General features: G+C 36.4%; 1 pseudogene; it reads left to right on the top strand.

The window, feature by feature from the left end:
• Positions 1-1001: 1001 nt before the first annotated feature.
• Positions 1002-26703, top strand: LOC113053816 (UDP-glucose:glycoprotein glucosyltransferase 2-like; annotated as a pseudogene).
• The last annotated feature ends 77 nt before the right edge of the window (positions 26704-26780 follow it).

The raw sequence follows: 26780 nt of genomic DNA, 5'->3' as shown, positions 1-26780 counted from the left end.
TAAAGTTGCAGGACCCCTCAATGGCGGCATCCTGTGACACCGGGTGATACAGCGGCTCAGCGTCCGATGATTTAGGTTTGTTTTAAAAACATATTCATAGTCTATATCACAGAGTCAGGTAGGGGTTTATTTCTGCTGAATAATATGTTGTTATTGCTCCTAAAAGAAGGGCTAATAGGGGTTGAACAATTTGTGCTACACGTCTTTGATCCCTTTTCCCTATCTTAATATTTCCTCATTCGTTAGAATGACCAATCACAATCATAGTCTGTTTCATTTGATTTGCATAAAGTGTATGCAACTGACAGTGATGCTCAAAGAACTATCAATGATGTAATAGATAATCGACACGTAACGTTACATTGTAACAGCTTTTTACTGGACAGTTTAATGTTGCCTTGCCTTCTTTAACCAATACTTCTCAATAACTTAAATGAAAAAAAGAATGAACATTTCCCGGCTTTTGCTCAAGTGAATATGGAAGTCATCTACTTTCCTATGGAAGACATTTTATTGCCTATTTTGCCACGTTATTGTCCTGGAATAAGATATATTTAATTTAACAAACATTGAACCTATAATAGGGGGTGTATTGTCTCAACATATGGGATATGATGTTACCATGGAAACCTGCTGTTAACTGACAGTGATTTAAAAATAATATTTTTGTGTGAAACATAAAATACTATCCCAGTAAAAAAAGACCAACTTCAAAATTCTATCTGCAGGTAAAATGTGTTTATTATTGCATTTATTTATTTTTATTTATTAATGTGATTATTACAATTAAACATTACATAGTTTACACATTATTACAATTCTGAAGCAAAAAGCAATTAATAGGAGGTTTTATGATGTAACATTTTTTTTTTGCCATTTCTAGCCATTTTATAAAAATATGCAAATGATCAACAATATTCAGTTATTCCTAGATATTTCTTAATATTTGTAGAAGTGATAATGATAGTGCTATCTTTATATTCTTTTAGTAGTGTCTGATCATGAGGGTGATCTTTCTTGTGCTGATCTTGCTGAGTGTCTTTCATGTGCACTCAGCATCTAAAGGAGTCGTCGCCAGTCTTCAGGCCAAATGGTCCATGACCCCTCTCCCGCTGGAAACAAGGTGCGCTGGAGTTGTTATTATTCTCCTGTTGTTCAGTATTTCACTGGCTACCCTTCGTATCTAAATAACCGTCTATATATATATTATTAGTTTGTCAAAACTTTAGGTTAAAATTTATATAATGGACAGCTGCTTCAGCTAGTTAACATTTCTTAGTTAACAAGTTGTTCTGTTTACTTTGATCTATCCATCTAGTTATATGTATAGAGAGAGATAGAGAAACACACAGACACACAAACACTGTTGTGGCCAAAATTTTACATACACTGTTGCAGGATCTGCAAAATGTGAATTAGGAATGATACAAAATGCATGTTATTTTTTTATTTAGTATTGACCTCACATAAAAGACATTTCAATATGAAGACTTCAAATCCAAAAGGCTCTTAAGTGCCGTCTGAAACTTTAATCTAAAACGAGCATTTCTATCAGGCTCCTGTGTTTATGTTCAGTTATTTCACTTTAATGGCAACATAAATTACCTATTCATTGCCAATAAAGTGAAACTACTGAAGCCAACCACAGGAGCCTGATAAAAATGCTAATTTTAGAAGAAAATTTCAGACGGCACTTAGAGGCTTTTGCATTTGAAGTTGTCATATCGTTCTCAAGAGAAAATAATAGTTGAATTTATCAAAATAACCCAAATCAAAAGTTTACATGCGCTTGATTATTAAACTGCCCGCTGTTCTTAAGAAAAATCCTGCATATTCTTTGGTTTTTCAGCATTTGAACAGTATTTGAACCCTTTCCAGCAATGCCTTATGTTTTTGAAATCCATCTTTTCACAGCGAGGACAACTGTGGGACTCATACACAACTATAACATAGGGTTCAAACGCATAATTTTCCCTTCTGAAGCATCAGTGAGCATTTGAACCTGTTGTAATAGTTGCATGAGTCCCACAGTTGTCCTCAGTGTGAAAAGATGGATCACAAAATCTTTCAGTCATTCCTGGAAAGGGTTCAAATATGCATAAGATACTGGAAGGGATTCACAAATAACTATCATGAAGAAAAAAACAGCCGTGGATCATCCAGGTAACAACACAGCATTGGGGTCATTTTTATAACTTCAACTATTATTTTCTCTTGTGGATTATATGTAAACATATTTTGTGTGAAATATCTTATATTTTGTGTGAAATTTCTTATTCAGGTCAGTACTACAAATAAAATAACATGCATTTTGTATTATCCCTCTAATTTTGATCAAATAAATTACAGTTTACAAAAACAAATGCTTGACACTTCTGGTTTTCCTAGAGTATACCATCAATCTTTTTTTCATTTTTTTTTTAATCTGAAGCTTTTTAAATCTTTGGTTTACCTCATCGACAGTATTATCAACGGTTTTATCCTTTTCTATAGATAGCAAGAGATGAACCTCCCCTCATGGCTGCGCTGCCTTTGTGGTTGTTCATGGTCAGAATGCCTGCAGCACCAAGGATATGAAGAAGCTATTGAAGACTATTTTTGTCCATACGTGGTTTTGTGTCAAAATCAACTGGTTTCGCATTTTATTTTTTTGTGACCTATGCAGGTCAATACCTTACCTATACAAGTCTGACCACCAGTACCCCCGGAGTCAATGAAACAGACCTGCCTGTAGCTGTTCTTTATGCTGAAATTGGCACCAAGGAGTTCAGCACTTTTCATAAGGTTCTGTCAGAGCGGGCACAGGAGGGCAAACTCGTCTATGTGTTACGAAACATTGTGTTTAAGAGTATTAGCAGTGTAATTTCATTAAGATTTAATGTTTTTTATAGTTCAATAATTTATTAAAGTCTGTTCCATGTAGTAAATATTTGTTGTCATTCACGTTGATTTCTTACCGCAGGAACTGAAAAATTTAAAGGTGCTGCTGTCTGGATATGGTGTTGAACTGGCAGTTAAAAGCACTGAGCGCAAAGCTGTTGATGACACACAAGTTAAAGGTATCATACAATGTCCGATTGCCTTTTGTGTAATAGAAGTGTTAAAGAAATAAATGACTGTACCCAAAAACAGTTTTATTGTAATATTCAGTGTTAGGAAATATGCTTTAAATTATATTTAATTGCTAAACTAGACTACCCCTCAAATGTTTAAGATCAATTCGATTTTTCGGAAGAAATCAATGTTCTTTTATTCAGCTTTTATAAGTGACTATAAAGACTTTTGCATTGTTAGAAAATATTTGTATTTCGTATACAGTAAATGCTGTTCTTTTGAAATTCATCAAAGAATCAAAAAATATATATATAACTCGATAGATCACAGTTTTCACAATTTTAAGCAGCACAACTGTTAACACTGAGAATTCATTGGTAAGTATAAAGACAGCTTTGAAATACAGCTTTGAAAAAAAATTGGGTTGCACTTTATTTTACAGTACGTGTACTTACATGTACTTATAGTGTACTTTCAGTGTATTTATCTAAGAAAGTTCTGGTAATACAAGGTAACTACATGGGGTAGGATTAGGTTTAGGGGTATGTTCAGGGTTAGTACCTAGTTATTACATATTTATTGTAATTACTATATTAAGTACATAGTATGTACATGGGGAACAGGACTGTAAAATAAAGTGCTACCAAAAATCCCAGACTTTTGAATGGTATAGTACTTTTAAAGTAGTTAAACTACAGAATTAGTAGTACAGAAACTAATTATTGGAAGAAAAGAATTGACTGTGAACTGAAGTAGCTAATGGTAATGAAACAAATGGATTTAAACTGACTTGGTCTGAATATGTTTACAGAATCCAAATCAGTCACCACTGATAAGTGGATGAAAATGAAGTCCAATGTTTTTTTTTTTTTTTTTTTTTTTTTTGTTTAGGAAATTAAAGTAAGCACTCTGAATGTTTTTCTTTCTTAAAATTTCTTTATCAATCCATACTGTAGATCAAAATGAATGATGTCTTTTGCACATAACTGTATGTTTCTCACTGTGTCCTTTTCCACCTCCAGAAAGTCTTAGCCAGAGCTTCAGGAGGAACTTGGAGAGCACCAATGACATGACTCCTCTCAAAGTGTGGGAGCTCCAAGGTGGGCAGGCTGCTGTTATTGATGGTCCACTCTTACAGTGTTCTGGACTCTGTGCTGCATCACAGAGTGAGATTAAACCGATCCTCATGGTTCCTGGAGAGAACTGTCCACTTGATGAATTGGGAAGCAGTGGAAAGGTTGCAGTTTGTACCCTTTGTGTGCTACAGCGATCTGTCCTATTCCTGTTCAGACTTCTGAACAGATGCTCATGTTCACAGCCAAGTTCAATTTTGCAATGTGAGACCTGGATAAATAAGAGCCGCTTTAGTTTTGTGCTCATAGATAAATGAAGCAATTTATTTTACTTGACGTGAAGGGCTCTCATGGTGGTTATCATGATGGTTATTGAAACAGTCATTTGATTTTGTAATAACTTTGTGGAATTGTATGTGGTAATAACTTTGATGTGGAATTTTTTATCTTCCATCCAGACTCTGTAGACTAGTTTATAAATCAAGCTATATGGCAACCACAGTCGTAATATTTTCTCTCATCAAAAATCAATTTCTTAATTGCCTCACCTTAAAATGAAAACATATTGTACTTTCCTGATGTTGTTCCAGACCTCTGTGATGTTCTTCTTTCTTTCTTGGAACACAATTTTGTTTTTGGAGTCACTGTTTTTCATACCATAACAATGTATCCTAATTATTGCAATTATAATAATGAAGCTCAGTCATCCAGATTCATTCACAAGTCAGTAATCGCTGCTTTTAACATGAATGCATTAAGGAGAGCTAGGGCAGATGTCCACATTTTCTGTATATATTACTTAAAATTCGATATGTTTATAAAAAAACTGTTGTATGATTTAAAATAGTCTTATTGAATACGTCTGATATTTCTATGATGCCTTTGCATCATGAAACCTGAAAGCTCCTGTTCCCCATTCAGTGTAATCACATAGAAGAAAATAACCATAGATTCTACAAAATTATCTTTGTGAGTTTAAGTAATGCGTGGCAATGTTGAAGTTATTAAATGCAGTCCATTTACACAATTTTTGATTTCTATTTGAATTATGAATTGTTTTAACTAAATATTTAATTGCAAGCATGCTTCATAGATTATTAGCTCTTTTAAAAAAGATTTTGAAATGCCTTCTCTGTCTTCCCAATAGACCTCAGTTTCCAGGTGGCATCTCGGATCATGACTATGCCAAAGTTTGATTCTCTCAAACTGATGCAAGACCTTAGCCAAAATTTCCCTAGCAGAGCCAGGTAAAAACTCTGAAATTCAGTCTTGGTTTCTCTGAGAGAATCCTAGACAGAAATCATTGCCTTTCTTACAACTCTCCATCAGAACTACAAAAGAATAAAGGAAAGATATCCTTATTAAGTCCAATATTTAAAGGAAAATAAGTTAAACATGTCAAAGAAAATTGTGAACAGGAATATCTGTACCAGTTATTGTTGTAAAATATTCCACTATGCATTTTTGCATGTATAACAGCAAAGAATGCATGCATATGCGTTCTGTCTAGGTCATTTTTAATGTGTGACTGTGACTTTCCTCCACTGCTCTTTAAGACCGCTTTATGTGGAGTGTTCAGATTATGCTGAGTCAGAATTACTGTGCTTTACAGTTTGTTAGCATAGCTGATATGGCGTCTAAGAGGGAACAGGTTTTCTGAGATTAAAATGAGTTTTTATGACTGTTCTGGGATGTTGACGAGAGCTAGTACTGACTGTGATGATTTAATGTCCCCATAGATCACTGACAAGGGTGGCCATAAACCAAGACATGAAGAAAGAAATAGAAGACATTCAAAATGTATGGTTTTATCAACAACTTTTCTGATGATCGCTGTTAAAAAAGTTTCAAGTACAGCCATGTGGGCCCAGATTTCTCAGATTTATTTGTAGAAAATTAAATGTGCCTGTACTCAGTTTGACGGGTATGGAGTGTCTTGAGAGTCTCAGATGATGAATCCAATAAAAAAATCATGTTTCAGCAAAACATGTCCATACTGAATGATGCGAAGTTCATAAAGTGATGGTGTAGCTGACGGAGTTTTTACGTTTCATAGGTTGAGTGAGTTGATGGGGGTCCATCCTAGAGCTGTAATCGGGCCATAAAAGTTAGGCCCGACAGGACCCGAGCCTGACAAGTACATTTTGACTGACAGCTTTGTAAAAGCTCGAACCCAATTACAGCCCGACATTATTCAAATGTGCCTTCTGTCAAGAATGAGTCATTTATACATGTTTTAACATAATTTATTCATAACTAACATAGACTAGACCTGTTGGACATGGGAATAAAGAAAAAAATAAGTCCTCTGTGACATCTTAACATCTCAGCACTCTAAATAGACATAGGCTCATTTAGCCTATAAATAGACCAACGCACTAATAAAAACAAGTATTTTTTAACAAATTAAATTAAGATACATTTTAAATTAAGATGGGTATTTGGCAATAATGAAATTAAGATAAAGGCTCCGCCAGATTTGCTTCGCCACTAGCAGCTGACATTTAATAAAAAAATAATACCACCATTAGCGTAAATACTCTGTCCACATTATGCATTTTAAGACTCAATGAATATTTAGTTGTAATTTGAAAAACCTTTACTCACAGAGATTAGGTTAAGCCTACATGTTTTTGTGGAGGAAAATGATTGAATCCACTGTAGATGTCTTCAGCGTGTTCCTGCGCTCACTGATGGTGCGTCATTATTCACTCATTATTCTCATTATAAACATGGTCAAAACTTTTTCACACCTCAGACTTTGCTTTAGTTTTTTGTGCAACCAAAACGTAATCGCCAGAGGCAAGCCTCTGTTACACCTACTCAGCATCTATTTTTGCATGTTTCTCGCACTAATCGAAACGCCTCGCAAACCAGAGCGCAAGCCCGAGCCCGGCCCGAGCCCGCGTAAGATGATATAAATTAAGCCCAAACCCGACCGAACCCATCGGGTCCCATATTTTATTTTATTTCATTTTATCTCATTTTGGCTAATGTTGAACTTAAATTTAAAATGTTCTTCTGGAACCCAAGCTGCAGAAAAAAAGTGGATATTCACTGTTCACATAAAGGCTTTCACAATTTAACACATGTCTGTTGCTGTCTGGTTACTAGATGGTTAATGGTATTGAGCAGGACTCCATGTATCGTCATTGGCCCTCAAGTCTCCAGGAGCTCCTCAGAGCAACATTTCCTGGAGTTATTCGACAAATATGCCATAACTTCTGTAACCTGGTGAGTCAACTTGCCTGTGAGTTGATTATAGTCTAAGCTGAAATCTAGCTGTGTGCGCAGGTTTATGCAGGGATGTTTATCCCCTGATGTCCTCCTTTTTTAGAACTGCTGTGCCTATTTTGTGTGAATTTGTTCATTCTTATTCTAATCTGGGAAAGAATGAAAAATTATTTTCTTTGTTGTTTGCAGGGTCTGTTTCTTGACCCAGTACAGGAGGAGATGTGCACTCCTCAATAGAATTTAATACATTTTACTTGAGCCTTAAAAAATATTCACTTCTAAACTCAACTGTATTACAGATATTGTCACACTAAATTCATTACATAGCTTTTCAAGTTTTATAACACTTAATGTTTTCTTACTTCTCTATAATTTCAACTCAAATCAATATTTCAGAGACTACAGAGACTAATGTACTCATTTAATTTTAGTGAGATTTTCTTTTCTTTTTTTGTGACATGAAGGTATTTAACAGGGTAGAAGTTAAGTTAAGGAGACTATCTCTGTGGATACATAACAGAGAAAAAAGGCTATACGGACTTCGTCCGCAGAAAATCATGGAAACTACTAACTTCTTCCAGAGAGCTGCCTTTATGGTATGCTACCCTTACATTTTGCTTCATATCTCTTACTGTTTTTCATTCATTGGTTCATTGGTTTTTATCACACATTCATCTGGTACAATGGCCCCAACTGATCCAAACCAGTGCCAATATGAATCTGTCATCTCACCATATCATTGTCACTGTAACAATCACGTGATCTCTGCAATCTCCATCAAAATGATTTCATCAATGTTCTTTACAATGTTCTTTACTAACTGCCTTAATAATTTCTGTTATAATTGAATAAAGAGTTGCTGAAGACTGGGATGACTCGACTGTGTTCTCATACTTGGACTCCAGAGACAAAACGGCAGTTTTCTCTAAGAGAACAAGTATTTCATTAGAGATGTTGAGGCATGTCTTTTTCATATATATTTTGTGGGGGTTTTATATTTTATGTTTTTTAGTAGCTGCTATCAATGAAGTGTTTGACAATGCACTGCTAGTATTAAATCATAATTAACATTACATTTTCGGTTTAATGTGTTACTTTCAATAATTTAATACGTATTACATGTTGACATCTTAGCTTTAAACCTATCCAAACTGTGTTTTTGTAAAAACCATTATTCTTAAGTAATGTTTAAGAATAATGTTTTACTTCTCCTGTTGAAGAGGAAGTGTTGTATATCACAGATATTGAACAGCCCCCTGGAAGGCAGTTGCTCAGATATGCCATGAAACATATGGTAAACTACTGCAGTTTTTATTTCCAATTAGTTGTATCCACAGGAATCTCATCTTCAGAGAGCAGAGGCACACATGCATTTTAGTAATTAATCTGAGAGTAATTAATCTTTGAAAGCATTCTTCTACTTTAGGTTAATGAACAAAATCCAAAGTTAATGATCCAATTAATATATAAACAAAGTACAGAATAGCTGTTTAACATACAAGTAACATTACTAATATCACAATTCTTTCTCCCATAATCTCTATATGATGATCAGGGTTTCATTTTATTATGTAAACTGACCCAAATAATTGAAGGCATTCATAATCACATACTGTGGTTAACGTTACCGCTTTGCTGTGGTCTCATGTTTGAGAGAGTCTCTGATCCACATTGTTTGTTTGCAGAAATCCAGCAGCTCCAGCTGTCGTGTCGGGTGATCAATAATCCCAGTGGAAAGCCCACGGAGGACAACAGCGGTCTGTACCGAGCCATCTGGGCTTCTCTACTTACCCAAAGCAGCAAGAACACACTCGTCTTCACCCCAAAACTCCTCAAAGAAGAAAATGTTGAGCTCCTCAAACAAGGCACCAAGATTAAGCACTTACTTAAACAGGTCAGTGGAGTATGAAATACTGTTTCTGGGAAATGTGGAATTGTATGTACAGCATTTTGACTTGGATTAATCTTAACATACCTGTTCTTGTCTGTCTGTCTGCTTTTTTTTTTTTTACTTTTAATTTATGTCACTTGATTTAAGTTGCTGTAAATGTGTCTTCTTCCTCTCCTGTCAGTCTGTGTACTGATTTGAAAGACCAGAATGTATATTACAGAAATACAGATTGTTAATTCCTTGTTGGCTGTTTATGGTTGCAAGATTATTATAGAATTAAATTGATGCAGATTATTGACCTCAAGATCTGACAAGGTTTTGGAGCAAAAATGTTTTATACAACTATGATTAGGGATCCAGTGATCTTAAACTTCTGGACCATATGAAAAAGCTAATAAACGTATTATATATATCCAGTATCCATATCCAATATCCATTCTGTTATATAATGATTAAAGTAAAATGTTTCATCTTAAATACTGTGCAGTAACCAATAGGATACAGATATATGGTACATCATTAGCTGTAATTATAATTTGGTATTTTACGTAGTTTCAACCGGATTTAATTATGTTCAAATCATTTTAATGCACTGTTTTTTATGGCGTTTTGTTTGCATTTAATGTGTTTTCTTAAAATATAGTAGCTTGTGTTCTCCCACTTGCAGTCTGCCCACTTACATCTAGAAGGCTTGTGTCTTCCAAAGCACAACAGCAAATAAAACTTTTATAGTTTCCTCCTGTCATCAGCATAAAATGACACAAGCAGGGCCTCTCTTCTTTTCCATGGTGTGCCTTTAGCCCATCGCCACATCCATTGAAAACCACTCAACCACATGTTATTTACTCAGACTTACAGACAAACACATCTCTGGGAATGGCTGCTCTGTACCTGGTACAAACGCAATTGGAATCTAGGGTTTACTGACAGAGTATTGCAACTTTCAGAAAGACTGATCAGTCTGTAAGACACATGGAGAGCTTTCTTTTGGTTATTTCTCTCCTCTTGTTATTTCATTGTCCTGCTCCTTCTATTTATATCCATCATAACTTGTAAGATAAGAGAAAGTGTTCCATCTAACCCAGCATTCCTGGGTTTTATTAGTTGAAAATGTTTGGAGAGAGAGACTCTTGGTTCCCTGATAGCTTGTGTCTGGGACCTGTAATGGCTCGATTATTGAATGGCAGGGAAGAGCTGTTGGGCTGACATAAGCATTTTGTTCCTTTTGGCCAAATAAAGGAAACACTAATAATCTGACTCTGTGCAGCTCATACACCCGTGATTTGTTTTCGGGACTGAAGCCATTTTTTCATTACAAGTCTGATAAATGAAACTGTTTAATGATTGATTAGCGCTACACGGTCACCAATGGCGACACATTTTTCAGAGGTCTAGCCAATTTAATAATCCCCTCAAAATACTCCAATGACTGCACTTGCACAAATACACCCCTTTAGTTGTCAATAACTCATTGATCAACTATTTCCTCATTGCAGTGTAATCGAGAAACACATTAATGAGCCGTACACATTTTTACTAGACTTAGTTCAAATGAGTCCACCCCTGAGGTCACACAAGATTTCACCCCCTATATCTATAGTGTGAATTAAGAAATGTATTCAGAAAAAATATTATTCCTTCTTTTTTTTTCAGTGGCACTAAAGATTCATATACACACACACACACACACACACACATAAATATATACATACATCTGGTTTCATATATATATATATATATATATATATATATATATATGTTACTTTATATATATAAAGTAACAGTGTTGACATTGACATGGTCCACTGGCCGAACGATGCAAAACAAAATTAGAAAGAAATGCACAACTGGTTCATATTCAGTATTTAAAAAAAAAAAATCAAGATTAGATTCAGGGTAAAAAAAAAATAAAAACACATCCTGTCTTTGATTAGCATTAAAAATGGAATGCCATGGACATGCATATAAATGATTTTCTATATCTTGTGTATAAAGGGGGTTTGAAGGGTTCTGGGTGCAAATACAGTGGTACACATGCAATGACACTTTAGACCCATGGTTCTGATGGTTGACAACATGCCCCAAACTTCACTTCTGACTAACAGTGAGTTTGATGTCTTCACTAGATCCTGAGCCTTTTGTTTGAAGAAGAAGAGTTCAGTGTGAAGATTTCCATCTGCTAGAGAAGATCACACTTCACACTTCAGCACAAAAGATTAAATCCAAGATCAAGCTGATGAACATGAATGCCCAAAAGTATGACGTGTTTTTTGCTTGTCACCCCAAGCCGATATGAGCGTAGATGTAAAATGGTTTGTTTATGAGAGGAAAACTGAAACCTGTTATTACTGTTCACAGGGCCAGTGATTTAATCATGAAAGTAAACGCTCTCTTCACTTCATCGCCTAAAGGAGAGGTCAGAAAAGATGTCCAATTTCTGAAGAACAAACACAGGTTTGATTTTCCTTGCAATATTTCAACTGAGTATCTGTATTTTAAAAAGATAATCATTTCTTTCACCTCAATATATTTCACCAGACCCTCTCTCTGCTTTTATAACCACACAAATCATAGAAAGTGATGATTATGTCTGCTTTGTGAATGTATCGTTCCTTTGAGAAACTAAATCACTAGTTCTGTCCAAATTGGTAAGACGGCTAACTCAATGAAAGTGTAAGTCAGCTGGATATCCAAACATAAGCCCCTGACACCCAACCGGGTTTCCATGGCTATGATCAGCTCCTATCCTTATTTACGCATATTCACAGCTACTTGTGCTAATTGTCCATTTGCGTTTTCAGTTACTTAAAAGCCTCTACTTCAGTTTTTCAACACTTTCAGTGCCGGTGTATTAAGCTGACCAGATGTGTCTTTAACAGAGTTCTTCAGTTGGCACAGCGGAAAGATGAGGTGTTCTATGATGTGGTTGCCATCATGGATCCTCTCACCAGAGATGCACAGAAGTTGGCTCCTTTATTACCATAGTTGTACGTACAACTTTGGTCATGTCTAAGAGCTTATTGTTTCTCAGGCCTTGTTTGTGCTGTTTTTCAGCTGAGAGAGTATGTGTATACTCTTTTAATATAATCAATTAGACATTGCGTGGGCTCCATCTGTCTACACTAATATCAGTTGCACAGTGAGTGTTTCTAGCTAATAACCGTGTCCTATATGAAGAAAAATAGTGACACTTCATGGATCAGAAAGCTAAAACTTCCATTAAGATGCTGTCAAATCACAATGTGTTTTTTTGATTATTGGTGGTTGAAAGCTGTTCATTCCATTGATTAGTACCTGACTTGCAAATGTAAATCTGCCCCTGCAGTTGCTGTAACAAGAAAAAACATTCATGATTAATTGACCTAAGCCAATTAAGTTACGAAGCCCCGCCCATTTTCAGATTGATTAATCTCTTTAGATTTTACATTTGTATTTATAAATTTGGCAAATGCTTTTTATGCAAAATGACTTGCATTGCATTGAAAGTATATATTTCATCAGTTTATGCATTCCCTAAATCAAACTCATGATGTTGTTAGCGCTACTGTATGCTGTAGTCTTTGAGTGTGTGAGTGGGTAATAACCAGGCTGTCTCCTCTGTGTGTGCTCAGGTGCTTGATCAATATGAAAGTGCAGGTGTTCATGAACTGTCAAGCCAAGCTGTCCCAGATGCCCCTGAAGAGGTGAGAACAAAAGCTTAATTAAACTGAAGCTCTGAGAGTGTCGCAGGACACGCATGCATACACACACACACACACACACACACACACACACACACACACTCTCTTACAGCAGCTGGTGCTGTTCTGCAGATATCACCTTGTTGTGTTTTTTGTTTTTTTAACAATGTTCAGAGATTAAAAAGATTCACGTGAAGTCAGAATTCAGAATGATGGAAAAATAACTTTTTTGTTAAAACTAAGGTCTGATGCACCAGGTTAAAAGCTCCTTTTTGAAGCTTGATAGACATCAATCTCCGAATTTGATATTTTCTGGGAACTATCCCTTCTGATAGCTGAGATATAAAAAAATATGTGGTGAGAAACATCTGCACTGATTTAAGACACCAGGGGCGTCGCTAGGCCCTTTTTAGGGGGGCTTCAGCCCCCCTAAACTTATGCCCAGCCCCCCTAAAAAATTATTTGATTAATTAATTAGTGATCGCTTCAGTCCCCTTTAAAAACTCATTTGAGACGGTGGCAAGCTGCATCAAGTTCCGGCTCCTCCCCTTATCTGAGTCTGCACGGATTCAGCGCGTTTTTCAATCCACAGGGGCGCCGAGCAGAGCGAACATCAGAGAGTACAAGGTGTGTGTGTGTGTGTGTGTGTGTGTGTGTGTGTGTGTGTGTGTGTGTGTGTGTGTGTGTGTGTGTGTGTGTGTGCGTGTGTGTGTGTGTGTGTGTTCTCGCATCCAATACCAATACGTCTTCGCTGCGTTCACCTTCAGCCTTTATCACGGTGTGACAGTTGTTTTTTCTTCCAACAAAAATGAAGCGATTAACCATGAAAACATACTTTAGAAAACGATCATGATTTATTTTAATTTACTTTTCAAAATTGAAAACATATTATTGTGTATTTCGGCATTACATTATGCAGCCATTCACAGAAATGATTAAAGACACACATTGTCTGAAAGCACTAAATGTCACAGAGAGAGAAACATCATGTGGAGTTATTTTGTTTTGTATTATTAAATATGATTTTGTATTAAGTAATAATGAATCATTAGTGTATCATGATACATATATTAGAGTAAGAGTAAAGGGATCTATGATTTTTTTTTTTTTTTTTTTTTAAAGTAATTGATTTATAGAAGTGGCAAATTGATAATGGTGTTATTTTTAATAAATAGAAATAAATATAGAACAGATTAAACATATTGCCAATAGACAATTACATTAATACATGTTTTGTCTATATTCTTAATGAATATTAGCTGGTTAGTTAAATGATTTGAAATGAAATAAATTTCCAGGGGCTGACTTGATGTATAACCAACCGTATTGTTGATTATAAAGGCTAAAAAGCTAAAAATTAATAATAATAATAATAATAAAATATAATAATTTATTTTTCATTGTAGATGGATATACAACATTTTTTTGTCGTGCGGGAGTAGTTCTGCAAATGAGCAACAGTCAGGTGAGAATAGAACAGACAGCCTCACACACACAATACCACTGTATTCCCAAGATTCATTGCAGTCATTGAACCCTTATGTTTTTTTAATCTTCTGCCAATTTCCACGTACATTTCATAAGAACAAGCTGTGGTATCATCAAAGGATAAACATGAATGTCCTAATACTGAATCAGGAAGTCTTTATTGTAAAAATCTACATTCCCAATTCAAAATTTTCCAGTGACTGGTCACATCTAAAAAACTGTATTCGTTTTTTTTACAGTGTTGTATATGGCTCAGTCAGTACTCCTACTCCCATATATGAAATACAGGGAATACAATGGAATAGTGGATTGCAATAAGGTTAGTAGTATACAACCCTACCCTAATAGTCAAATATAATTTTTTTAATCATACCCTTATTGGGGGCTGAGCCCCCCTAAAATGAAAATCTTAGAATCGCCCCTGTAAGACACCCTGCGTTTTATAGAAACTGATGTGAAACAATGAGAAAAGTTGTTCCTGCAGGAAATAAACTATATTAAAAAGTTAATATTTGAAGAAATTGTTTGAGTACTGTTAGATAAACAGAAATTAATGGCTATGAATTTGTTAAACATTTTCCAGAAAAATCAGTAATGAATATAAAATTTTAAAGTAATTAAAAAAAAAAGTAAAAAATAGTTAACCATACTTGTTTTCCCCAAAAAAAGTCAGTTAAAGTCAGGATTAGAAGTAAATGTAAAAAAAAATATATTTTGTCATGGGATTTCTAGCTATTCACTAATTACAGCAGACCAGCAGTTTAGTTTATAAGACTGATGTCATATACTGTTCCTTTGTCTTTCTGGCAGCATTACAGAATGTTTTGGAGCCGGATATTTCATTCTTTCACAACAACTCCCTTTCCCCTGGCCCTATGGCCTGCTTCACTGAAATCCCAGAATCCCCTCTGCTCACTCTTAATATGCTCACCCCAGAGACCCGGATGGTTGAGGCGGTCAGGAGCCCGTATGATCTAGATAACATCCACCTACAAGAGGTATGAATTCTAACTCTAAATGCTGTATTTCTATATTTACCAAAGCAAAGAGTTCCACACATGAACTCTTTTTGTCTAGACTGCACGTTGGCTGTAATAGTGCTTTGAAATGTATAAATCTTTATGATACATATGGTCTTGTTCACGTTTCACTAATAAACTTTACGGTCACTCTTAATTTTGGGGACCAATTCTCACAATTAACTATTTACTACAACTTTTGCCTCAATAAACTCCTAATTTGCTGCTTATTAATAGTAAGTTAAGGTAGTTGTTAACTTAAAAATGGTTATGCTGAATAAGGCATTAAAATGTGCTTTACAGGTACTAATAAATAGACAATATGCTAGTAATATGCATGCTAATAAGCAATAGTCAGAACTGGTCCTTAAACTTAAGTGTGACCAACTTTATTTGTAACTAGTCGATTTGTCCTGGTCAGCCAGAATCTGAAGGATTGGACTTGAATGGATAAATGTGTCGTCTTCTACTTTATTGTCAGGTCAGAGGTGTAGTCAATGCAGAGTATGAGCTTGAGTACCTGCTGTTGGAGGGCCACTGTTTTGACCTGTCCACAGGTCAGCCTCCCAGAGGACTTTAGTTTACACTGGGGAGTGGGGATGAGACCGGAACCTCTGCATGCATGACACCATTGTCATGTCTAACTTTTTTCTCCATTTTTTTTTTGGCGTTTTCCAAATGCATGTAAAATACATTGTAATATGAATTTTACTAGTTTGATAAGAGTCATATGGACCCAAAATGAGAATTCTCTTATCATTTACTCACTTTCATGTTGTTCCAAACCTCTATGATTTTCTTGTGTGGAACACAAAAGCGAACTATTTCCAGTTGAAGGCCAACCCCGGCGCCTGGATCCTGAGGCTGCGTGAGGGCCGCTCAGAGGACCTCTTTCAGAGACAAACGTCAGTGGTTTCTCATCACAGGTTTACATTTCTATACTACTGTTCAGAGGTTTGATAATCAGTATGATTTTTTTATTTAGGAACATGTCTTTTATGCATACAGATACTGCATTTATTTGAACAAAAATACAATAAACACAAGCTATTTTAAGTTGTAATAAATGTCTTACATATATATATATATATATATATATATATATATATATATATATATATATATATATATATATATATATATATATATATATATATATATATATATATATATATATATACACACATATATATATATATATATATATATATATATATATATATCATGTCTTACATTTGTACATTACATTTGTAATTAATTCCTGTCATGGCAAAGCTGAATTTTTAGCAGCCAATTCTCCATACTTCAGTGTAATATGATCCTCTTGATCATTTTTTATTTTCAGAAATCATTCTAAAAACTGGAATAAATTTACTTTTGCCCAGACTTTTTCATCGATTTGCAGTCTGGATGATCTTTATTATTTTTAGGATTCTTTGATGAATATAAAAAATAAAAAAAATAAAAACTGAATTTATTTGAAATGGAAAGATTTTGTAACATTATAACATTAACATTATACTAACATTATACTGTCACTTTAATGCATCTAAAAATGTATTTAAAAAAAATAAATACAAATTCTTGCTGACCCCAAATTAGTATAAGTTAGTATGTAATTAATACAGTAGTGTATATTTGGCAAATTTTGTTGCCACTGTGATTTAAAATCCTTTCAAGCTATGGATTTTATCTGTGCATGCATTTGTGACGGCTGGTGAAATGACAGTCTGGAAACAATAGCGAGTTTAAAGTTTTAAGTTTTACTGAGATTCCCTGTCTGAAACCACGTCTACCGGGAGGCCATGAAGCCCGAAATATGTGATCTAAAACAGTAACCGCTCCTTGGCTGTCTGTAATTTGGGCAAGGGAATGAAATGTGCCGCCTTCGAGAACCGGTCCACAACGGTCAAAACGACTGTCATGCCATTAGAGGGCGAGAGGGCGGTAACACAATCTAGAGCGATATGGGACCAGGGTCTCGAAGGGACAGACAGCGGTTGAAGAAGCCCATCAAGAGGTCAGTTAGATGACTTACCACTGGCGCAAACTGAACAAGCCAAAACAAAATCGCGGACATCGCGAGCCATACGTGGCCACCAGAATCGTTGTCTAAACAACCCATTAGTTCTACTTATCCCTGGGTGACAAGCCATGTTGGAACAATGACCCCACTGGAAAACTTCGGACCTTAACTCCCCCGGCACAAATAAGCGGTTCGGTGGGCAACCGGACGGAGGCATTACCCCTTCTAAGGCCGTCTTGAACTTCGACTCGACCTCCCATACGAGTGCTGAGACTACTAATCTCTCAGGCAAAATACACTTGGGAGTAACGGGACGGGTGGAGGGATCAAAAAGACGTGACAAAGAATCGGGTTTGACATTTTTGGAACCCGGGCGGGTACAATAGGGTAAATTCAAAACGACCGAAAAAAAGTGCCCACCGAGCCTGCCTGGAATTGAGTCTTTTGGCAGTTCTGATGTATTCTAAATTCTTGTGATCGGTCCAAACAATAAAGGGAACCCCTGAACCCTCTAACCAGTGGCACCACTCCTCCAACGCTAATTTGACCGTCAACAACTCTCTATTGCCAATGTCATAATTACGTTCGACAGGAGATAATCGATGTGAGAAGAACGCGCAAGGGTGTACCTTATCGTCTGAAGCAGCACGTTGGGACAACACTGCTCCTACCCCCACCTCTGATGTGTCGACCTCCACCACGAACTGCCATGTGGGATCAGGGGCCACAAGGATGGGAGCCGAAACGAAGCGGTTCTTGAGGTTAGTGAACGCAGCCTCAGCTGCGTCAGACCACCTGAACGGAGTACTGGGAGAGGTCAAGGCTGTCAGAGGTGAGGCTAGTTGGCTGTAATTACGACCCAACTGTAGGGCCTTACTCCGCTGTAGGGCCTTATGGGAATCTGGAGATGGCCAATCTATCACAATCTATCACAGCCTTTACTTTGTCAGGGTCCATTCGCATTCCCTCAGACGACACGATATACCCTAGGAAGGGGACCGACTGTGCATGGAATCTTCATCTTGTTTTTGTTTTTCTTCTGTTTACCTTGTCCCTATTGTTCTTTTTCTGTTTATTTTGTTATTGTTAATGTTATGTACATCTGTTTAGCTTGTTTTTGTCCTTTTTTTGTTTGTTTTTCTTTTGTTTTTGTTGCTGCTCTTCCTATTCTTGTTCTGCATTGTTTTTGTTATTATTAAAAAGCCTGACAAACTCAATGAGAATCTTCTAAGTGAAGGAACAGAAACAAAAGGCCTGTGGGATTCCATGACCAGGTGAGTCTTATTATTGAAGCATTAATCACATCTTAGATCACTTCTTAAAAAGCTAGAGGGGCACAACACAAAATTTCTAAATTTCTAAAAACATCACAGGCACAGAATAACTGACTGCAAGATCTTTGCGTGTGGCTGGGTCTGCAGTGAATCTTTGGCTACAGATTTCTACAGAATGTGAAAGTCCATAATTTACAGAGTTCTACAAATACCTGTTCTATTTAGTATTTTTTAAATAAGTTTTTGGATAGTTTGATAATGGACTCTCTATTACCAGTGTGATAAAAAAAGATCTGCAGATCCTGGTCAAGCCTGTCTATGACTGTGTTTGTCTTGATGTAAATACACACACTACCGTTCAAAAGCTAGAAGGTTGTAAAATTATTACACGTTTTTGTAAGAAACCTCTTATAATCATCTAACCTGCATTTATTTGTTCAAAGCAAAGTCAAAACTGTAATATTGTGAAATAGTATTACAATGTAAAATAATAATAATAACAATATGTAAAATTTTATTTATTCCTGTCGTGGCAAAGAAATATTTCAGCAACTCTTACTCCTGGATTCATTGTCACATGATCTTTGTGAAAACTGTGATACATTTCAGGATTCTTTGATGAATAGAAATTTCAAAAGAATACAGTATAAATCTTTTCTTACAGTATATAAATGTCACTTTTGAACAATTTAATGTGTCCTTTATGGATAAAAGTATTAATTTTTTTTTTTTTTTTTATTTACTGACCCCAGACTTTTGAACAGTAGTGTAATTTTAATTTTGCATATAAAATGCAGTTGGTTTGCATCTTATTTAACAGCTCTGTATATTACGTTTTATGATCTGTCTCCTTTTTTCTTTGCTGTCTTTGAGAACTGTGTGGAGCTCTTTGGAGAAAAGGTAGGGAACATGATCTCAATTTTTCTCTCTTACTTTTTCTTGCATCAGTTAACACAGCAGAATTTCAGTTAGTAGACTGATTTACTGTATCTTTTTCATTGAGTTTCCTCTCAGCTTGATTTTAACACATATTGTTCTCCTCATTTAGAAATAGTTTGCCAAATTCTACCTTCTCTCAGCGGTGTTACATCACCTTCGTCCACATTATTACAAAAAACTCATCTTGCCTTTTTTTTGGGGGGGGGGGGGGTATGTTGCTTGGAAACAGGGTATGGAAACGTTCCAAAGATGTGATGCTTACTATTCAGAAAATGCTCTGATGTGAATATCGTTGCAGAGGCAGCAGGTGAGATCTTGGCTAGGGTGGTTGTGGAAAGCTGCAGATGGCACTTGGTTTTGATGTGTGGTAATGATGGAGGTTGAGATCTTCAGGAATCTCTGAACCTTCTCAGTGCATAACATACTGTCAGTCATTTAATAGATCCACAAACTCTGAGAAAGCTTAGTCAACAATAAATAGAATAAATTTGCTGTCTCAACCTAATGGGCTGAACTTTAGTGAAAAGTTTGAGGTCATTAAAAAAAAAACATTTTATTTAACGAGTATGCATTGAATTGTAGATAGTGACAGAAAAGACGTGCATAATGTAAAAAAAACATATATATAGTCACGGGAGGAGCACAAGACAGACACAGTGGGCGTGGCGTCAGGCCTCGGAGAGGCTTTTGTTAACAGAAATCATAAAACACAGGGAATAAAAGTGGCCGGGGGGGGGGGGGGGGTGTCCAAAATAACAGGGAATCTGGTGTCCTCGTCGTGCTGCGGGGTTTGTGTAGGTCGGGCAGTGTTCATCGAGGAAGGGTCCAGGTAAGGGGCGGAGTCCGGCGGCCGCACGCGCTCCCCTCCTTGGTCCGGGGCGCGAGGGGCGGCCGCTTCCTCTAGTGGCCGTATCTCTCTCGTCGGCCGCGGCGCTGGTAGGGGATGGACGGCCCGGCATCCTGGCCCGTCGGCCGTGTAAACGGGTGCGGTTCTCCTCCGGATCGCGGGTCCGGCTGCTCACGTCTCTTGTGGCGCGGGAGTCCCTCAACGCACCCTTCCTGGACCCACGAGGACACCAGCGTGCATGCACGGGGAAGAGACCGGTCTCCTGAGGAGAGGCGCGTTGGGCTTTTAACTAGCGGCGGTAATGAGGCTCCACTTCCTTCAGGTGTGCTCCATCACACGCCGCCAGCCCTGACTCGTCCAGCGCCCCTCCTCTCACACACCCACTCTAGTCGGGAGCCTGGTGAAGGGCGGCGATTTAGGACGGAGTGCCGGTGACAATCAGGGAGGAGGCAGCTGACTCGTCACAATATATATATATATATATATATATATATATATATATATATATATATATATATATATATATATATATATATATATATATATATATATATATATATTTCAAATGTTCCTGTGGCTCAAGTGGTAGAGCATTGTGTTAGCAGTGCAAGGTTGTGGGTTTGATTCCCAGGGAACACATGTAAGATAAGAAATGTTAGCCTGAAATGCACTGTAAGTCCCTTTGGATAAAAGCATCTGCTAAATGCATACATTTAATTAAATTCATTTTAAATTAATGTTATTTTGAACTATTTAAAAGAATCCTTTAAATAGCGTATTGCAGTTTCCACACAAAAAAATATTAAGCAGCACAACTGTTTTCAACTTTATGTGACACGAAGACTGGAGTAATGGCTGCTGAAAATTCAGCTTTCATAATCAACAAATATTCCAAATTATCCTGTTACTACCAATTATTAGAAGATTATTTATTTTTTGCCATCAGATTTATATATATATATTTAATTTAATTATACACCCTGCACGATTTGTGTAAAATATCGAATTGCTAGTTTTCTGAAAAAACTTGCAATTGCAAAATAAAATGCTTTTTTTTTTTTTTTTTTTTTTTTGCTGTCTTTACACTAGTTTGCAAGGCTGCACAATTTGGCCTAAAAATATTATAATTCTGTATTAATATGATTATAAAATAACAGTTATAAATTTACAAAAATAAATTAAGAAATATTATATATATATATATATATATATATATATATATATATATATATATATATATTAGAGATGTTCCGATACCCTTTTTCTCATCCCGATACCGATTCCGATACCTGGGCTCAGGGTATCGGCCGATACCGAGTACTGATCCGATACCTGGGTGTATATCTGTATATACAGCTGTATATACTACTAGCCCTGTGTAAATTGCTAGAATTTTTTTATGGTGTGCTTCAGACAGATCCCTCAATAAAACATGAACAAATACATGGTGAACTACTGTATTTATTACAGTATTTTTATTATCTAACATGAATTTGACAGTATTATTTATTTTCTTATGCAAAAAAGAACTTCAAATGCAGCCAAAAATCTAACACCGCAAACTAAAAAAGGTATTTAAGTTTTACAATATAACTGTATAAAAAAACTGCAACAAATAAGTCTAGGAATATAAAAAAAAGATCTATTAATCAGATAATCTCTTTACAACAAAACAAGTAAAAAACAAGCAACCATCTAGGCATAATTATTATTATTATAGAGACGTATTATTATTACTGTAGGCTACAACAGTAGCTTTATATATTGTCAATTTACTCATGTAAACCAAACATTTATTTTAATGGGCTGCCATGAAGATCTTTGAGTGTCTGTGTTTATGATATGACAGTATTCTCAAATGAAACGGTAAATTCTCATGAAGTGACGGTTTATGCGTTCGTGTCCTCATGACACACAGCAGAGACTACAAAACAGCGAGCTCTCGCGCATCTGTGCCAGTCACCCACAGAGATGTAGATTTTGCGGGAGTAATATTTAAATAGTATTTTGCAGTTTAATATTCACAGACACTAGTATATATTCGGCTACTGTCTGGAGCCCTGCGTTTTGACTTACACGGAAGCGACTGAACGCAGTTGCCGGTACTGAATATACTCGAGAGTCTGTAACTACCGGTACTACAGAGACATACTGCTAACCACTGATCTATAATATAGTAGCGGCTTCACTGTCTTTTGGCAGTTTAGAATGTGATGAGTGATCCAGTCATATATAGATAAGGGCTGCTAACGCGTTTTCATTTCTTCTTCGCTGCTCTAAACAGGGGTTGCTTGTGGCAACACAGCACAACTTCCTGTGTTTTCAATGCATTTTGAGCAGCGAAGAAGAACCGTGCAGCGGTTAGGCAAAGCTTGCGGTCATAACTAGGTCTTTTTTAAGAAAATGGTATCGGATCGGTATATGGGTTCATGTACTCGCCGATGCCGATGCCAGAATTTGTTGTGGTATCGGAGATATTTCCGATACTAGTATCGGAATCGGAACAACTCTAATATATATATATATGTATATATATATAAATATATACAGTACAGCTGTAAAATTGCTATACTTGTACATTTATATCTGCCTTAATTTCATTTACAAACATTAAACCCTGAGCAGGACAGAAGTCTTTGCAATGCATGCTCCAGCATTAAGGATTAAATGAATGTTTTTCCATAATCGTAGCAATGAAAATGAGGGGGAAATGATCCATGAATGTGTTAATAGATATACTGTCTACTGTAGTTTATCCCTTTATATATGTGTGTGTGTGTGTGTGTGTGTGTGTGTGTGTGTCTACAGGACACCCTCTCTCACGTGGCGAAGGCTTATGGTTACCAGTATGAGCTGGTCGAGTATAAGTGGCCTCGCTGGCTTCACCAGCAGACAAAAAGCAGCGTATCATCTTGGGATTTAAGATCCTCTTCCTGGATGTGCTTTTCCCCCTGGCTGTGGACAAGATCATCTTTGTAGATGCTGATCAGGTGACCTTACACATGAGAAAACTGTGGTTCTGAATAGAATACGAGCATATATGTGTAAAAAATAGTATGCAAAAGAGTATGCATTTAGCAATAACATGAGCTCAGTTCATGTTAAATTCAGTGAGTGGCTTCTCAGAATAAAAAGAAATAGTCAAACTAAAAATTGTGTGCTTATGTTTTTGCATGTTGATATGCATCCATTCCCAACCTGTGAATCTGATTTAACAATACACGTCTTACAGTTTGCCATTTTTTTTATTAATAGCAGCCAAGAGATTTCACAGGCACTTCTCTTTAGCAATTCATCATGTTAGCACATTAACAAATAGTGATATCTTCTAATTGCAAAATATAACTGTGAATACTTCATATTTAGATTGTCAGGGCAGATATCAAGAAGCTGAGAGATCTGGATCTAGAGGGTGCCCCCTTCTATGACAGCCGAAAAGAGATGGAAGGCTACCATTTTTGGAAGACTGGCTACAGGGCTTCTCATCTTAGACGAAGGAAATACCTCATCAGGTTAGATCACAAAAAAATTTGATTAATTAAGAATATCACTTAACAGTTTGCTATTTAACCACATGATAGATTATAGCAGTGGTTAAAATTCCAGTCCTCGCAACCCACCACACATTATGTATGTATTTCTTATCACTTTAGAGGTTTGTTTTATTACCGTAAGTGCCCTGCGAAGTGGACTTCACAGGATAATCCATTTCGAAGAGAGCGTATATGTTCCATTCTAAGGGCAATAAAGTGTGTGAGACAGGAATTTAAATTGTATTTATTTAGGTTATGTCACACTTCACACTTCTCTAGTAAGTTGCATCTGTGTGTGAAGACATTGCAGGCTCTGGCGTTGCGCAAATCTGTGAATGAATGCTCCAAAATGAAGTAAACTTCAACGGAGTTTCCATGCTCAGGGAGTAGGGAGCAATGAACACTGTGTAGGGACCATGTAAATCTGAACACAGTTCATGCATGGAGCTCTCTTCCAACAATCTGGTTATCGGAATCAGGTGTGTCTCCAGGACTGGAAATGAGAACCACTGGATTATAGATTGCTGTGACGTTTTAAAATGTTTTGAGAGGATTCTGTTGTTATATCACATTGTGATGATATGTGTTACATTGAATAAATGCGTCCCTCTTTCTCCAGTGCATTATATGTAGTGGACCTAAAAAAATTCAGAAAGATCGCAGCTGGAAACCACCTCAGAGGCCAGTACCAAGCTTTAAGCCAAGACCCCAACAGTCTGTACAACCTGGACCAAGTATGTGCTTGACATCACACGTTCACCATTAGAGGAGGATGTTCTCTATGGGGTTTGTTGCTAACAGGACCTTCCCAACAATATGATCCTTCAAGTAGCCATCAAGTCCCTACCTCAGGAGTGGCTGTGGTTTGAGACCTGGTGTGATGACCGTTCCAAAGCTACAGCCAAGACCATAGATCTGGTCATTATGCATTCACACCACGCTGTTAACGGTAAAACAAGAAACTTTTGCATGGTACACAAATCGATTACAGAAGAGTGATGGTTTCCGGTCACATTAAATGCATTTCAGGGAAATTTTGTGAGCAAAAAATTCACTTTCAACCTAAACCGCTTTCTGTTGGTCATTTTGTAAATTTGTTACCAACCTAAACACAAGAGAAATCTTCATGAAGAATTTGTGTCATGTTCCAGACCACATAGATTACTACTGAAATGACCAGGAGTCACCAGTGAAATTGTGTCAAACAGCAGTAAATGTGACCTTGCCATGAATGAAGTTATGACAGATTAAAAAGTTTTACAATAATTTCTCATTTGTCAAAATGAGTTAATGCATTAGCAAACATATTAAACAAATTAACATGAACTAAGAAATGATAAGTATTATTCACTAGTAGTTTATGTTAACAGATGCAGTTCGTTTAGTTAATTAACAAAAGCTTATTGCACAGTGTTACTGATAAATGTTGGATTTGAGATATTTTATATCCTCCAGCATTAACCCATATAATGTATTTGGCAATGATTATAACTGCACCGATATGTTTCATTTCACAAAAGAGCACCTTGAGTAGATGAAATGTGAGGTGAAATCCGCTTGAAATGCCTGCAGTCTGATCATAACCAGATTTCTTCATATGACTAATGCACATACATAGAATGACAAAAATAGCAGTCTCATTTACACCCTTGTCCTCCCTGCCGTCTGCTCCTGGGAGGTGGAGATGGAAACGTCTCATTAGAGATGGCTGTGAGGGCTGCAGCTCACTGCACAGGCTGGACTCAGAAGAGTGCTGACCTCTGCATTCCATCCAGCACTCTCGCCTCATTCATGTATACTAAATGTAGCTGTGAAAGTCTTACTCTGTTGTGTGGGTTTTTTAATTGTTTTACTCAAACATTATATAGGGGATCAATTGTCTAGTGTTACAGTCTGAAAAAAAGTTCAGCCCATTGACCAGAAAATAATTTATAGAAGCTTGAATGCCATAATGTTTATTGTTGGGATTCAGTCTCTCAAGTCAAAGCCACTATTTGTCCTTAGCGTTCTTCCCTGACTTGTACATTTAGCAATGAAGATTGTCAATGGGGACTAACACAGTTGCTGCTACTTTACTGCTACTTATCTGATATTTTTAGCCAGTTTATGAACTTGCAATGGTTCTGGTGTATATTTATAAAAGTCACACATGTCAATATTGTGTACATTCCTCCAGAGGAGACTATAAATGTTCATACTGGCCTTTTTTGTAACAGTTTCAGTAAATATTCTGTTGTCATATTTTAACTGTCAGAGTTTGCAGATACTAATAAATTCACTTTTAAATCGCGTTGATATGTTGAAAGACTGAACACTACCAAGTAGAGCTCTAAAACATACAGTATACAATTGTAGACTATTATGAGGGGAAAATCAAATCCCAATGTTCATTGCTGTCAGGTTGTCAGCTCTGCAGATCCATTCAAAAAAATCTGTATCCCAGTTATTGAGACAGATCTTTTACATTCTCTGTTTTATTTCTATAACATCAATGAATATGTACACATTTTTTTTTCTATGCCTTGATATTCAAATATTTGGATTTTATCAGGAATAGTCATTTTTCTATTCTGAAAGGGGATTCAAGTCGTTCATGATATACTGGGTGTTTTAAATTCATTCTTTCTTTGTTAACTTGTTTTTTTTTTAAGAGTTTGATTAATGTAAATGACTCTATGCTCTTCAGTCATAGAGTTTCAGTAAAAACAGACCAACAAGTCCT

This window comes from Carassius auratus, chromosome 34 (assembly GCF_003368295.1).
Source record: "Carassius auratus strain Wakin chromosome 34, ASM336829v1, whole genome shotgun sequence".
NCBI classification, from domain to species: Eukaryota; Metazoa; Chordata; class Actinopteri; order Cypriniformes; family Cyprinidae; genus Carassius; species Carassius auratus.
The sequence above is the reverse complement of the archived record's forward strand: the minus strand, read 5'-3'. Positions and strand labels throughout refer to the sequence as shown.